This window comes from Chaetura pelagica, unplaced genomic scaffold, assembly GCF_000747805.2.
Source record: "Chaetura pelagica isolate M959 unplaced genomic scaffold, ChaPel_1.0 scaffold596, whole genome shotgun sequence".
NCBI lineage: Eukaryota > Metazoa > Chordata > Aves > Apodiformes > Apodidae > Chaetura > Chaetura pelagica.
The window spans coordinates 432,340-447,194 of record NW_009953725.1 but is presented as its reverse complement, the minus strand read 5'-3'; the positions used below and the strand labels follow the sequence as shown (position 1 = coordinate 447,194).

At 40.5% G+C, this 14,855-nt stretch overlaps 1 pseudogene; it reads right to left on the bottom strand.

Annotated features, from left to right (window-relative positions):
* Positions 1-4,977: 4,977 nt before the first annotated feature.
* LOC104391387 lies at positions 4,978-12,615 on the bottom strand (annotated as a pseudogene).
* Between the last annotated feature and the right edge of the window lie 2,240 nt (positions 12,616-14,855).

Below are 14,855 nucleotides of genomic sequence, written 5' to 3'. Positions count from 1 at the left end.
ATTAGTGAGGAGCATAAATTTGCTCATTTGGTCAAATGGTTCCGTGTTTCTCTTATATTATCCCAGGTGAACTTAATCGGAGTTTCAGAGGTAAGGAGATGGAGGGAAATTTTCTGTATAGCCATGTGTGTGAAACAATAAGTGTACGCCATCACAGCCTGTCAAGTTCATTATCACATCATGTGTTTTCCTGAAGAAAAGCTTCACTTTGGGAGGGGATAGTAACTGAAGGACACTGTTTGTTCTTGTCAGAATCAAAACTAAGACATTCAGAAAATCCATGTGATACCAAAACCAGTCTCTGTCCCTTCCTTGCTTCAAGCAGTGTGAGGGGCGAAATGTCAACTGATGGAATATTTTGTTTTCTGAATGAATCTCTTGTTAAAAGTATGACAAGGAAGGGGGAAAAAAAAGAACAGATCTGCCATGGATCTGTGGTGCCATCTGGTATGTAAATGCACAAAGCTGCTATTGAGGAATTGGATGGATGAGAAGGTGAAACACTATGTCCTGGTTCTGATCTCAGTTTTTTTACAAGATCTTGTATCTCTGAGGTGGTGCTGCTAACTCCATCAGAGTGAAGTCACTGGAATTGACATATGGATTCCACAGGTGTTACTTTTCTAAACGTAATTTCTCAGGAAGAGAAGAGCATGGAAGAGGAGGATTACTTGGGAGAAACTCTAAAGCCACCCAGGCCTTTTGTGATAGCCAGGAACCTGTGACTGGGAACTGGGGAAGTCTGCAGCCACTGCCCAGAGCAGAGCCAGTTCTGGGCTCAGACTGGACTTGACCCATTTGGGGCATGCAACACCCCAAGGATGGAGGTGGCCCAACTTCCTTGGACTCCACTGTAGGGTTGTCCTCATGACTCTGGCTGAGCCCCTTGTGTTTCAGCTTGTGCTACTGCCTCTCACCCTCCCGCCACCCACCCACCATTGCAAAGAGCCCAGCTGCATCTCCTCCATCCCTCCCACAGTGCTAGGGATGCTGCTGGGTGCCCCAGAGCTGCCCCTCCTCCTGGCTGAACCACCCTGGGTCCCGCAGCCTCTCATGGGCCTCCAGCTGAACTCAGCTTTATCAACTCCCTTCACAGAATCAGAGAATCACTGCATGGTAGAGGTTGGAAAGGACCTCTGGAGATCATCTAGTCCAACCTCCCTGCTAGAGCAGGATCCCCTAGAGCAGATTACTCAGGAACACATCCAGGCAGGTTTTGAATCTCTCCAGGGGTGGAGACTGCACAGCCCTCCTTGGGCAGCCCATTCCAGTGCTCAGTTACCCTCAGACTAAAGAAGTATTTTCTCCTACTCAGGTTAAACCTCCTGTGTACCAGTTTGTGAATATGGTCCCTTTTTCTGTCACTGGATACCACTAAGAAGAGTCTGGCCCCATCCTCCTGACACCTGCCCTTTAGATATTGATAAGCATTAATGAGATCCCCCCTCAGCCTCCACTTCCCTAAGCTAAACAGACCCAGCTCCCTCAGCCTTTCCACTCATACTGTAGATGCTCCAGTCCCTTCACCATCTCGGTGGCCCAGTAGTTCCGTGTCCTTCTTGACCTGGGGAGCCCAGAACAGCACACAGTACTCCAGATGAGGCCTCACCAGGGCAGAAGAGAAGGGGAGGAGAACCTCCCTCGACCTGCTGGCCACACTCTTGTTAATGCACCCCAGGATGGCATTGGCTCTCTTGGCTGCCAGGGCACATTGTTGGCTCATGGTCAGCCTGTTGTCCACCATGACTCCCAGATCTCTTTCCCCAGAGCTGCTTTCCAGCAGGTCAGCCCCCAACTTGTACTGGCACATGGGGTTGTTCTTCCCCAGCTGGAGTACTCTACACTTGCCCTTGTTGAACTTCATTAGGTTTCTCCCCACCCTGTCCAGGTCATGCTGGCTGGCAGCACAGCCCTCTGAAGTGCTGGCTAATCCACCTAGTTGTTTTATCATCAGCAAACTTGCTAATGGCACACTATCCCTTCATCCAGGTCATTGATTAATATATTGAACAGGACTGCATCAAGTGCTGGCCCCTGGGGGACACCACTACAGGCCTCCAGCTGGACTTAGCCACAACGAGCACAACTCAGGTCTGTCCTTCAGCCAGTTTCCAATCCATCTCACTACCCAATTGTCCAATCCATACTTCTCAGGTTATGTTGTAAAGATGTCATGGGAGACAGTGTCAAATGCCTTGCTGAGGTCAAGGCAGACCACATCAACTGTCCTCCCTAGTTATGCTATCATAAAAGGCAATTAGATTGGTCAAGCATGACTTTCCCTTTGTGAATCCATGCTGACTGCTCCTGAATACCTTCAATGTGTTTTGATAAGAATAAGGTGTTCTACCACTTTGCCAGGGATGGAGATAAGGATGACCAGCCTACAGATACCTGGGCCCTCCTCCTTGCCTTTTTTGAAGATTGGAGTGATGTTGGCTTTCCTCCAGTCCTCAGGCCCCTTTCCTGTTCTCCAGGACTTTTCAAAGATGATGGAGAGCAGCCTAGCAATGAGTTCTGCCAGCTCCCTCAGCACCTGTGGGTGCATTCCATCAGGACCCACAGACTTGTGAGTGTTCAATTTACTTAACTGATCCCTAACCCAATCAGTTTCAACTGAACCAAAGTCTTCCTTTTGCTGGACTTGCTCTGTGACCTTGGTGGTGTGGGACTCCTGAGGTTCAGCCTTAGTGAAGACAGAAGCAAAGAAGGCATTCAGTGACTGTGCCTTCTCTGTATGCTCCATCATTAGGGCACCAACTTCATTCAGCCGTGGGCCCAGATTCCATCTAGACTTCCTTTTTCTTCCAGTGTACTTCAAGAAACCTTTCTTGTTGTCCTTGACCTCCCTTGCCAGGTATAATTCTAAAGAGGCCTTAGCTCTCCTCATTGTATCCCTGCATACTCTGTTGACATTCCTGTATTCTTCCTAAGTGGTCTGCCCTTTCTTCCATGTTCTATAGATGTCTTTCCTCCACTTGAGCTTATTCAGTAGCTCCCTGCTCAACCATGCAGGTTTCCTGTACTTGGTGCCCCCAAATGGCTGCACAACCATGAAGCAGAGGTGAATAATCACCTCCTTTGATCTATTGTCTGTGCCCCTGTGCTTACAGCCAAGCATGACACTTGTCTTCTTTACTGCCTGTGTCAGGACATATCAAAATACAGAAATTGGTGACAAGGCTTGTAAATAAAATATAGAATTTTAACAGAAACACAGAGGTGGAATCTGCATAAAAATCTCTCAGTTCCTTCCCTATTCAACAGTTTCCCCTTAATTTAATTTTAGAAAATGAGGGGTTATTTTAAATATTGGAACACTGCAGAAGACTGAAGAGTAGTTTTCTAGAAAAATCTATTTTTTTAAATGGACACAACTGAAAAATGTTTTGCCAGAAATTTCAGGGCCTTGTTTACAAGACTTTGCCCACCTCGTTGTGCCCTTTAATGTGCTTTCTGCAATAAGACTCTTGCAGATAGCTGATTTATTAGTGATTCAGCTAATTCTCTGTAAGTTAAATTAAATGTTTGCAATAATTGTTATTCTTATGAGACAAGAAATAATAATTCTACATCAATGATTTATGTTAAACTTAGCATGACAAATTGTCTCCATGGTAAAAATTTCTGAAGTTCATAGCTAGGGCAGCTATGACATGTGTAGTAGTTTGAAAGATATAAAGTGTTTTTTTCCTTTTACTATTTCTTTTTAAATGTGATCTAGCCCTTCCTCCCTTCCTTTACATTTTCTTCTCTCTCTGGTAAAATAAAATTACAAAAATAAGTTACTTGGATACTGAGTCTTTTTATTCTCAAAATGTCTCAGGATAGTTGAAGTGTGGAACCGAAAAGGGCCTCAGGAAGTCATCTAGTCCATCCCACTGTTTTGAAGCACAATTTAATATATTCAGATTCTCTCTCATGTCTTATCTGTTGTCTGATATCTCTATCCCTACAGTTTGTTTCTGTGCTTAACAGGCTACAATGAAGTTGTGGTTTTGGTTTGTTGTTGTTTTGTTGTGGTTTTTTTTTTCCATTGCAAAGATATGCCTTACTGCAAATTATATAAGTTACTAATTGCCTTAACAAGGAAAGGAATTCTTGATCTCAACCTGCTATAGATTTGAAGGATCGGTAAAAATCTTTTATCTTCTAAACAGACAAATTATTTATTATACTTTTTCTTTAGGCTGTGTTTTAACCTTTCTTATTCTTGTTCCACTTAATTCTTTGTAACTTAAATATCTCTCCCAGTTAAAGGCTTGAAAACATCATTATCTCCTCCATCTTACCACAGCACAGAAAGACATTTGGTAGTTTTAACAGAGGGTTACATTTGGGTTACTTGGGTTTAATTCCACTGTAGGCTTTGGTCTTCCCCATTTTATGTGTGTGTATTTTGCAGTTTAATCCTGATATTCAGGACTGCATTTCTCTCTAATAATTTGTATTAATCATGTAACTTTTCCCATTAATCAGGTTTATTTATCAGATTCCAGCCCTCCTATGTGAAGTACCTGCAAGCCCTTTAGCTCCAAACTATGTCCATGTACTCTTGCTTTCACATCCAACTTGTTTACAGAAAAATACTGAACAATACTTCCCCAAGCTAAACGTCTGTGAGCTGATGCCTCTTTCTGTTTGATAGTGATGGTTGTAGTCTGTATTTCAAGGGAAGACTTCTGTCTGGTTTATACATCCTTCATGGTAATTTCATTTAGATAATAGTTTCCCTGCTTTGCTTATCGTAGCCCCACAGGACTGTGTTGAAGACTTGTAGGGTTGAACTGCAACTTCAACATTGAAACAATATGACAATGGTCACTGGCATGTTTTCAATGTAAACTAATTACTTTTATCCTCAGTTTCAAATATTCCTATCCAAAACTTCCATAATTTTATAAAGCCTGCTGTGATTGAGTTTGGATAAAAAGCAGTTCCATACATGCTGGAATGCTGTGAAGATGTCCACTGTAGTCACACCACCATGTCATGATCTTGATACCTTCTGTTCTGAAGTTTCAGGAGATGGAGGAAAGAGTAGAGTAATGTTGACTTTTCTGGTTTAGTATCAATGTGGCTTCCTCTTTCTTTTCTGTGTTGCAGTTTATCTAAAGTAACTGAAAATCCAGCTGATAGGACAAGAGTAATGCCTGCCATGTGGAAGCTTGCCCTGTAATCTCCAGCCATGTCCATGATCAGACCTGGAAAGAAACAAATGAGAGCAATGTGATTGATAGAAAAGAGGCTAATGTGAATTAGCTCAGTAGTGTGAACATATCCTCTCACAAAGGCAGCATGTTGGTTACATACCTGTCTTCTTTCAGCTTTCTGCATCGTGAGTGCATGGATCACCCTTTTATAGCATTTTAAAATTTGAAACAAAATTTATGTCTCATTTACTTTGCATGTGAGAATTGTTAGTAAAAATGCTATACTGTTGAATCACTTTCCAACCTAAGACTTGGCAGACAATGAAGGTAGTGGCAGAAAAAAGCCAAGTCATGCAGCTTTGTATGAGTAACCCCGTGTTCTGTGGTGTAGCTGTCATCAGCTGCTGTACTTTGGACAACAACTGTACAGCATGAAAGAGCATAAGGAAACAACAACTGTACAGCATAAGGAAAAGAGAGGCCTCTGCTGGAGACAGACAGATTGCCTGCAGTGTTATGGGATTTCCTGTTGATCATTTTACAGAGTCACATGTGTTAACAAAAGACAAGACCCTGGTTTTTAGGTAGCTGTAAGCCAACAAAAATACCTCATGTCATCATGTACAGTACTGAAAAAACAGTAGCATAGTAGTAGTACAGCAGCAGTACATGTGGTAGCATTGGCTGCTCTGTGGGTTGGATGGCAGGTTCATTTGTGGGCTGGCAAAGGCTGCTTGCTTGGGCTCACAATGGGAAGTCTGCAAACATTTACTGTACTCCCAAGCCCTTGTTCCAACATAACATCAGTCCTGTTACACAAAGGAACTCTGAATCCAAATCTTTTAGACTTCACTCTTGAAGTAGGAGAGGAGAACTCAAGAAGCACTTAGGGTTCCTGCCTCTTCCATACCTTCTTTTTAGCTTATTGCATATACACAAAGGGGTTGCATGGATCCCCAGGTAATCAGTACTAGTGAGCAGCCACTATATATAAATATCTTGCTATCTTTGTATTTTATTCAGATATTCCCAATCTACTTTTGATACTGCTCTGTCTCAAATTATCTATAAATCTTCTTGATTGCAATATTTTTAAAAGTGAATTGAAATGTTCCACTATTCAGTCTCACCCATTTGCAGTTTAGTACTGCTGCCATTACCACAAAAGTCACTGCAGTGTGTGAGCAGTGGTCTTTGGATGAGGACGCAGATCCACATTTGAAGAGTCACACTGGTCATTTTTCTGCCATGTCATTTTGTAAAGTCCCTACAGCTTGCAGCTTGTCTTTCATTTTTCCAAGATTACTTTGCCTCATTGCCAGCCCATAAATCCATGTGCCGTCTCATTGTCTGCTCTCTCTTCCCACTGTTTTTATGTGCTGCCTTTTCTGTTTCCTGTGTCAGTTAGCTCAAATGCTGCCTGAAAACAGCAGGCATCTCTGTGAATATTTTGTTGAGGTTCACCTAGCCTAAAGTTTCAAGCTGTTCAATTTAACCTTCTGTAGAAACCCTCCCAACAACACCAGAATCTATGCAACATCACTAGTCTCAGTTTTGGTTTCTTCTCTGGAAGTGCGGATCTGCTGCTTGCTCCGAAGTTACACTTTCATAGCGAGACAGTGGGAGTCCATCAAGTTGGATTCTGTGGAACTCAGGAAGCAGAAACACCACCATGAAAATACTGCCATTCTTCCCCACTGCCTTGTTGAACTAGCATCTCTAAAACCCCAGAGAAGGAGCAAGACATTTTGGAAAGGAATAAAACTGACTCACTGTTTCTATATCCTTCTTGGTCCAGATCCTCTGAGTAAAAAAAGGGGGAAATCTGGGTCCAGGTCCAGATTTTTAAGTTTGGGTTATTATTCTCCTTTCTTCTTGTAAACAGCATTTGGCAAAGTAGCATCTTAACTTACCAACAAGAGGAGGCCCTACAAAACCTTCAGTGCTTTGAATGAGCATGAAAAGCCCCAGGGCACTGTCAAAATCTGGCATGCCTGCATCTGCAAGCACTGTAATGTGAGAAAAACCCTCAAAAAAACCTCATAGCAGCTAATATGCCAAAAATGGCATAAAGTACAAACTCTGTTTTCCTCACAAGCATCCAGTTGAAGGCTGTGTGTGTGATGGGAGAGTTGTCTTCTTTGCCTGTGCTAGATGCACCATTGCCAGGTGGTGTCTCAATTTCAGAATGGCCAGCCCCAAGGAGACAGCTGCTTGCCAGAGGTCACAACAGTGCTCCACAGACACAAATATTGAGTTGGATGCCATCTATGATCAAGAGGACACCTTTCCATCCATATTGACTTACCAACCACTGGAAAAATGGCCCAAATGTGAATGCAAAGGCACATTTTCCAGCACTGTCAATAGCATTGGCCAAGACTTATTTCTTGGAGAAATAACAGCTAACAGTGCTAATGGCTGGTGTCCATGAAAAGGAAATCCCAAGTCCTGAAAAACACCAACACAAATAGAACCAGTTAGACACTACTGAGGTATTGTGTGAAGATGGAAATTGTATCAGACAAGGCTCCTACATTTGCAAAGCTAAAAAATGGTAAAAGAAAAACATTAATTGAGCTGTACTATGTGTAAGAGTATATTTGTGTCATACATTTTGTAAGAGTGAGTTTCATATTCAAGCAAAAAAGCAGGAGTATGATGTATACACAATTATATTCTCACTGCAGGGGGAAATAAAAAAAATAAATTTCTTTGACAAGTTTGCCACTGGATGAGAGATCACATGGCCATGTAGTGGAAACTAGACAGATCTCCAGACTGTCCACACTGTCCTAATTAAGGCTACTGCTAGATCAGATCAACAGATCAAGCTGAGCTGTGTTCAAAGTAGGAGGTGAGGTGGACATGAAGGAAGCTGGTGTATTACCTCCATTTGCTCTTCATTTTCTTGCCTGACTGCACCAAGTTACAGTGATTTTAATGGCTCCCTAGAAACTATCTGGCAGCCCCAAACTGCCAAAAGGCTCAAATTCCAGACAATTTCTCAGGCATCCAGCATGGAACTGGGAATTATTTATTTTATTCCCTGCCAGCTTAGGTTTCTGTTCCAGGAAAATCTGATGGCTGCTGGGGACAACTTTCTGGCCTGTTTTCTCCTGGAGTAAAAGAAAGAATTGGAATCAACTGAAAGCCTGGGCCTGTGTTCAAAACAAAATATTATTTGAGAGAAAGCACAACACTTGGAATCTCAATATCCTTGTTATTCAGCACCCTTTGGGTTCTTTAAACTTTCACAGACATCTTAGCTCTGAATAAAAAATTGTACATTTCATTTTCTTCTTGCATATAATTTGCAGGTAGAAATGACTAGCATCTAGTTATTCACCTTCTTTGTTGTTGCAGGTTTCTGGTGCAAATTCTTACTTACAGAGTGGGACATGAAGGAAACTACCTTTAAAGAAAGCTGCTGGTTCTAATTGCCCACAAAATCAAAACAGAAATCAGATTTTAAAATTCTTAGAATTAGCAAATAGGGGGTCTAAATTGCTGATGAAAAAAAATCATAAATTCATACCCTGTAGGAAGCCAGTCGTTGCACACATCTAGACCATGCTGAGTCCAATAAATCCCAGTGCCATTCCTGAAAAAGCCAGGAGCCCTCCAGTGATCACAACTGCCCGACAGGTGTGTTGTACACACAGTGAGCTGGCAATAGGGGCTGGGTCACAAGCAAAATAGGAAAAAGACAAACAAGTTAGAAACATCAAGCAGATCAACAGGACCAAACAATGAAATAAAGCCCTTGGAGGAGAAATAAGCATATAATGCTGCCTCAAACAGCCTGAATTCTGCTGGAAAGGACAGGGCAATTGAGATTTTAAAACTGGATCCCTGCTGATAGGGAAATGACTGTCCCTGAGGCACAGATTTTAAAATGCATTCAAAAATATGTAGATTTTTTTCATTTTTTTAAGAGCATTTCATTTCCCTCCTTGCAGAACAGTTCTTCTGGATTTCATGTAAGGATGCAACTAGGAACATGACAGAAATTTGTGTAGCACTTCAGCAGAAAGTGAAACTCTTGCCATAGAATCTCCAGGTTAATCTATTAAAATTGTATTACTGAGAGTGTATTTTTTATGTGAGTGGCATGAAAACTTTCTGGAGAAAAGTAATCTATCTTCTAGAGCTTTGCAAAATCATCTGTTCACAGAATTGCAAATGTTTTGACAAAAAATCAAGGTTTATTTTGAGGTAATATTTTTCCAATTAATTTCTTAAATTTTTACCTCAGTGGAGCAGTTTCTCTCAGTAGACTGCAGGACCTCTTCAACACATGAGAGCAAAATTGCTTCAGGTACCAATCAGACACGGTGCAGTGATTGCAAAAACCAGTCACCATCTGGAAGCTCCTGAAATGTTAGGAATATTTTTGCTTAATTAAAGATCAGTTAGTCTGCCTTGCCTTTTTTCCATCAGCATCCAGAGGTAAGATCAAGCCTGTACTTGTCATGGAAAGGCACTCTCTGTTCTGTGGGGAAGTTTCAAACTCCAAGTACAGGATTTTTTAAAAACAACCCCAGCCACTAGAGGGTTCCCAAGGAACAGCAACACCACCAGTTCTCGTGGGGTTTCCGACTGCCGAGTGGGAGCCAGCTCCCTAAAATTTATGGACATTCTGGAAACTGGAGTTGAGAGGTAAAATGAAATTTGGTTAATGAGGACCATAAAATGAAGTAAGTGGAGAGACAATGAAAAGAGGCACAATGAAGAGGCAGCAAGGGACTTACAGTAGTTTGTAGGGGCAGTTTGTTGAACATTCACTTGTGTTAAGTAAGGTAAGACCAAAGAAAATTTGGTAGCTAGGACAAGTGATATAAACCTGGCAGGGAGATATCAGTGGCTGCAAAATCTGCAGGACGTGCACTGTCTGGCAGCAGGCAACTGTGAGAAGTCATATAAACCCTAAGAGCATGTACAGCAAGAATGCAATGATTTGAAAAGCCTGTGAAATTTAAACTGGAATTCAGATATATAAAGCACAAGAAGAAGAAATAGGCAGAAATTGAAAATGGGGCAGCTAGAGGAAGAAAGAAGCTAGCCACAGAACTGGAAATGGAGAAGATAGGTAGGGTCCAGATTCTGAAAGGATAAAGGGCAATAGGCAGAAAACTTACAAACAATGGAAAGGGATGGTAATCACAATGCAAAGATGCGATAGGAGATGTACATCAGTACCAAGAGAAGGCCTCTGTGTGTGATGGGAAGAATCCTTCCTGTGGTAAATTGAACAGCTGTTACAGGTGCAAACCCCAAAAGTAGAAGCACGTGCTCTCCTTCCACACAAAACACAGAACTGCTGTTGAAAGTATCCAAATGGTAAAAAATAACAGTTCACTGATCATCCTTCATACTGAGTCAAATGACACTGAATGTTTCCCAGAGGAACATATTAAGAAAGATTAAGCCAGGCCAGGAAAGATGCTCAAAGAAGGGGAGGCTCAGATGATCTTCGGCAGAAAATTTTCAAGTTCCTATAAATGAAGCAAAGGCAGGAGAAGATAAGAAAAATTATCTAGTGACATGAGACATTATGAGCTGCTACACAGAAGGGTTTTGAGATGTTTGACCATCAAGCTGTTTTCATTGAAAGAAAATTATTTTCAAAGAATTGTAGAGAATTAAAATAAATTTTTGCTGAAAATCACAGCTGCCTTCTTTGAAGTATGACCTCACACCTGGCTAGGCAATTACAATTTTGCTGGTTTATACTTGATATTTTGATTTAATATCCTCTGTCCTTCATGCATTCCTATATCATGTAAATATACATTAAAGAAACAACAACAACAACCCTCCAAAACAATAAAAAACCCAAAACATAACAAAACCTAACACAGGACTGTTAATTCTTTTACCTTCCTATGTTGGCTTTTCTCTCCTCAATATGTTCATATGCCTGAATGACAATAGTAATTCAATATGTCAATGATAAGTCTAACTTGCTAAACAAGTTGATAGATTCCCATTTATTCATTTCTGCAGTCCCTGAGGAAGGTGGAAAATCAGCTTTTTCATTGATTTTTCAATGAATTATTTATGTCAGAATGAAACAAGTTCTAATAAGGTAAATCAAGCATCAAGGACAGCAGTTTATGGAACTGATAAAATCCCATAACTTGCTTTATCTTTCTACTTTGACTTTGAACTACTGTTCTTCTTCTGAATACATTTTTCCAAGAAACATCAGTTGCTCGTGATCTTTGGAAGTACTGCAATTACAAGCAATAATACTGATTTGTGTGAATTGAGTAGGATGCATGTAATTATATAGAGTCTCTGTAATCAAGTGTCTTCACAAACAAAATTATCATAGCATTTATTACACAAGAATACTTATTGATTGCGTCCATATATCTATATAAGAATATGTAGAGCAGACTTCACAAATACTCTGCAGTTCCTGCCTACGCGTTTGGAATCCTCACCATAATGGTGAATGATCATGCAGTTTACAAGGGCACAAAGGACTCCGTAAACAACTAATTTAAGAGCCAAATGCAGTATGTTTAGTATTTTTCCCTCCTTCATTTGGTGAGATGTGGTATTTTACTTGATCCTCTAGCTCATTGTCTTTGACTGGGATAGTGCACTCTCTCTTTCCTTACACTCTGCTTGGATGGTCTTGTCATCCTTATGCTCTCTATGAGTGGTTTGTTTTTTTATAATCTGCTGAGTTTTCTACTAGATCAATGACTTGGAATCATTCCAAGGGGGAAAAGGGAGAGCCAAACTTTAACAAGTGTAAAGGAAGGGAGATCTTGGTGAAGACAAAAAGGAGAAGTGAGGGGAAAACAGGATGGAGAGTCAGAATTTTGGTAGCAGGTGGCTTATCTGCTAGGTAGGATCACAGTCCTTATGCCTTAAAGTACTTTGAAAAAGTTACAGTCACTGTGAACTTGCATAATCTGGTTTAAGAGCATGATCCAACAAGTTCCACAGTTCTTGGGATTATCTCCAAAGAGTTTGATTCAAAGCCTGTAAGGAAAGTGAATCATGAGTCTAGTTACATTAAGCTATTTAAAGCAAAGAGATTCCTCTGTATATACAGAGTCCTCATTAACCCATTCCATGTCTGAGCATCAATGCATTTTTATGAGAGGAAGCAAATGCCAGTTTTCTGTAGAGACAGAATAAGGAAGTATTGTCCTTACATATGTTCATTTTCTGGATTTTTTTTAAGGAAGCTTTTCAAAATTCTAGAGTAGTTAAGACATTAAAGTGCTAGAGGAGCACTTCTACCTACCTCCTAAATGAAAGATGGTGATTGTTACTGATGTGATCCAGGAAGTGGTGCTTCCAAGTTCATCAAAATGCTGCTGGATTTCAACAAAGAATAGACCAGAAGTCTTGAGGATGGCAGCCGTGAGGCCCATCACCATCTACCAACAACCCATCCTTAGCCACCATCTGGTGGATTGTTGCCTTTTGCCTGCATCTCCTAATTCTCAGATCTTCTCACAGGTTGTTTTGTTTTTGTTTTTGTTTTGCTGGGGTGGTAGTGATGATGGTGAGGATTTTTAACAGAGCTGCAAAATAATAGAAGGCTAAAGAAATGAATTAAAAGATTCTAGGAAAGCTTATATAAGTAATTACTAAGTGAAAATACAATATGCATTTCAGTGGCTTGATTGAAAGTTTTATCTGGGAAACAGGTGCCCCAGGAGACAGAAGGCAAAGTAGAAAATTAAACAAAGAAAGCTAAAAAATGAAGTAAGGAAAAATATTCAGGTAAGGGAGGCAGAAAAGAAGAAGCATGCAGATAGGAAAATAGAAGAGCACATGACGGAAAAAGAGATGACACAGACACCAGGATTTTTAAAGATAGGCCCAGAATCCTACCAATTCTTCTTAGTTATAAAACCGTATTCCACCCACTTTTCAAGCCAATGTAATATAGTAAACAAGTAGAAAATCATATGTGTGACAGGATACTATATTTTCCAGCGTCAATTGGGCATTGCAATAAATTTCACAAACTTCAAAGCATCAATGCTGTTTGTACCCATCAGTTTTCATGATAATTGTGTTTATGGACAATGCATAATTCTATTTTTAAGGTTCCCCTATGAATGGTGTCACTAGTGTGACAGAATAAGAGATAGAAAAAAAAAGAAAAGATTCCTAGGCTTAAAAGGGAAAGAAATCGGTCAGTATCAGTCTTCTGGATATCCACATAAATGGAAATAAATTGAATCTATTTAATTTATCTAGAAGTCTGAACTTAGTGGAATTCCCATTTCTGAAATTGCAGTCTGTCAAATAAAGGTTGCAGCTTCCATTTGGCAAATACCAAAATGACATTTAAGAACAAAATAATTCAGGTTGAAGGTATGGGCTATGGGATACTCTCAGCCTCAATAGTTTTTATTTAATCATTGCATAAGTTTCAGGAACACTGCAAACCTGTTTATTCCACTTCTGCTTTGTCTGTAAAGTCCCATGTGAAGTATGGGCAGGTATAAACTTAATACTAACCCCTGCTGCTGTTGTAAGCAGTACTCTAATTCAGAACCATGAGAGTAATCTTTTAGTAATTCCAGCTTATCCCTGTGTAAAAAGAATGTGTATAATCTCAGAAGTAATATTAAGCATCAAACTGGGTGTTACTCTGGCCTCTGAGGAATGCATTAGGGAACCAGCATTAGATATGGTACTGGATAACTGAACACTACCTGTACTCTGAGAAAACTGGTGCTCCCTGCCACATGCTGTTGATAGTAAAACTTTACATGGAAATATTAGATAAATCTGTGCTGCTCGAGAATATAAAGGATTACCAAATGTTTAAAAATGATCCCTGGCTCAGGAAGTCTCAAAGTGGTCAGGAACTGGGAACTATCACTCAGTACTTAGTCTATTCTTAATCTTAAACATCTCCTTTTGACCTCAGCCAATACAGCAAGTTTTGTAGCGTGACTTGCAAAGAACACTGTGTAAGAACTTTAGAGTCTTCAACATTTGAACATTTGTAAACATTCATGGTCCCAGCACTGCAAAGCATTTTGCCAAAGTGGGAGACATGTTTCCTTGTGAGGGCATCTGAATAGGCACGTGCGTCTTATTAAACACAAACTAAACAAGTGTATTTCCCCTCAGAATTTTTGAGACAAACTTGGAGTAATTACACAGAGCACTGAGTATACAGCATCTGGCTGCATAACAGAAACATCCCTACTTTTTTCTTGTTTCTTCATGGACACTAAATTCTGAGCATGTATGTTGTACATAATGCAGGAGATCAAAAAAGACATGGAACAGGAAGCAGTTTTTTCTGTAAGAGGGAGAATGTGAGCTAAAGATAGCTAAAAATATACTATACTTAGATTTATCTTCCCTGTCTGCAGCTGTAAAGATGAGTGCTCAGGGAATCCATACCACTAGAAGCCATCCAATACAAAGTAGCATATACTAGTACCATTATTTGCTCAACTGAGGCACCTGATCTCAGAAGGACTTAAAACATTGCAGCAGGATGGGGGAAAGAAGCTGTCAGTGCCCTGTAGGGATCAGAAGCAAAATCATCCTGCTGCCATATGTCCGATTCAGACTTCGGACTGATATATGGCACTGGACACATCTGCATGACAGACATGGCTAGACAAAGTAATCAATCACACAAGGTCTCAGCCAACATCCTGAAAATCTCAAAACTCAGCCATAAAGAAAGGCAGGAAT